Below are 2,085 nucleotides of genomic sequence, written 5' to 3'. Positions count from 1 at the left end.
CCGAGCCTTAGCGACCCCATAGACTGCAGACTACCAGGCTCCTCCGTCCATGGGATTTGCCAGGCAAGAGTACTGGAGTGGGGTGCCATTGCCTTCTCTGTTAATATATTCATATAATATCAATTATGTGTTTCTCCTTAATTTACTTTTCTTTTCCTTTTTAATGTTGAGTATTTGAAGAAGGTACCTCAAAAAGTATAAAAGAAGTGTCAAAGATCTTCTTTTTAGAAGTTAGATGTTTTCTTTACTAGAAACAAATGAATTAGAAGCTTGTTTAATCATTTGAGATGCTTTTCAATATTTTTCAGATGCTATTGATACAGCTAAGGAATGCTTTGTATCTTATGAACACTTGATACATCTTCTGTTGCTGACAAATGTTGGTTTACTTGTTGAGTTAGTTATTGATGTTAAAACTAGAAACACTTCTTTCCAACTCCTTTCAGGGCTTCTCTCACATCTTGGTTCCTCAGGCTGTAGATGAGGGGGTTCAACATGGGGATCACAACCCCATAAAACACAGAAGCCATTTTTTCTTGCTCTTGAGACTCTGTGGCACGATGGTGCAGATACATGTAAGACAGCGTCCCATAGAAAATGGTGACAGCTGTCAGGTGGGAAGCGCACGTGGAGAAGCTTTCTTCCTCCCTGCAGCCGAAGAGATCTTCAGGATGGCAGCCAGGATAAACATGTAGGAAAAGATCACGACTGACACGGTGAGCATCAAGTTAAACCCCACAAAGACTGTTATCATCATGACACTGAAGTAAATATTGGAGCATGAGAGGGTCAGAATTGGGGGCTCATCACAGAAAAAGTGATTAATTTTATTGGATTTGCAAAAGCTCAGTGAGAAAATAAAACCTACATTTACAGAGGCATTTAGGAAACCTATGAAATATGATCCAACTAACAGGTGAATGCAGACCCTCCAGGACATGACTGGTGGACAGTGGAGAGGGTTACAGATGGCCACGTAACGGTCCACTGCCATAGCCGCCAGGATGAAGCTGTCACTGGTTATAAAAGCCCCATAGCCTAGTAACTGCACCATACATCCCATGAACGAGATGGATTGCTCTGTTCCTACAAGGTTTTGCAACATCTTAGGGGTGATGGCAGAGGTGTAGCAGAGATCAACAAAAGCCAAGTTTTGGAGGAAAAAGTACATGGGGGTGTGAAGGGAAGAGTCAATCTTGATGAGGAGGATCATGCCAATGTTACCCACTGAGGTGACCATATAGATCATTAGAAATATTGTGAAGAGGACACGCCAAGACTTGTGTTGACCAACGAATCCCAAGAGAAGGAATTCAGTCACTGTAGTGCCGTTGTTTTCTTCCATGGCTGGCAGAATTAAGAATCAGCTGAAAAGGTGCGAAAAATGACCAGAGAAAGTTAAGAGGGCTGTGATCATTTACCTAATTGTGAAACTCGAAATGGTACAGTATTTAACTTCACAGTTAAGTCAGAGAATAATTTTCATGACATAATTGACTTAGATTTTAAAGGCTGAACCTTGATACCTGACTTAGACCTTTTCATCTATAGTTTGGGGAAGTGGTCATGGACCACTGTCTACGTTCTCAGAATTCAGAGTGATTGGTATTTCATCAACATATCAATTCAGGAACAAGTGAGATGTGCTTAAATATGCTTTTGTTAATTACGCTTTCATATGCACTCTATATTTTAATGAGAAATCCAAGTTTGCTTAAGTAATAATGACTATATTTGAATTCTTGACATATCCACAGAGTTCTATCCAACCTTGCTCCCCTTTATCTCCATATTCTCATTTTATCCCTTACCTCACCCTTAGTAACTATTCTTTGCCATGATGGACTCATGGATCTGTAGAGGTCCATAAACTTGTATGGAAGTGTTTATCAAGTATATATGGGTAAAGAATAATTTTCTTTGTAAAATTTCCAACCTGTTTTGGCTTAAACTTTTTGTAAATGGCAATAAAAAAATTCTTAGCGTTGTCAAAATTCTGTAATAGTTTTATATGCTCCATCTCACTTTTCGTCATTGCCCCATCAGAGAGTGGAAACAGAGAGTCCAAGGACTGGTGCTGGTCCA

General features: G+C 39.7%; 1 pseudogene; it reads right to left on the bottom strand.

Moving 5' to 3' along the window:
• Positions 1-416: 416 nt before the first annotated feature.
• On the bottom strand, positions 417-1,345 carry LOC129628567 (olfactory receptor 5AK2-like; annotated as a pseudogene).
• Between the last annotated feature and the right edge of the window lie 740 nt (positions 1,346-2,085).

The sequence above is a fragment of the Bubalus kerabau genome, chromosome 15, assembly GCF_029407905.1.
Source record: "Bubalus kerabau isolate K-KA32 ecotype Philippines breed swamp buffalo chromosome 15, PCC_UOA_SB_1v2, whole genome shotgun sequence".
Taxonomy (NCBI): Eukaryota; Metazoa; Chordata; class Mammalia; order Artiodactyla; family Bovidae; genus Bubalus; species Bubalus kerabau.
This window is presented reverse-complemented; position numbering and strand designations above follow the sequence as displayed.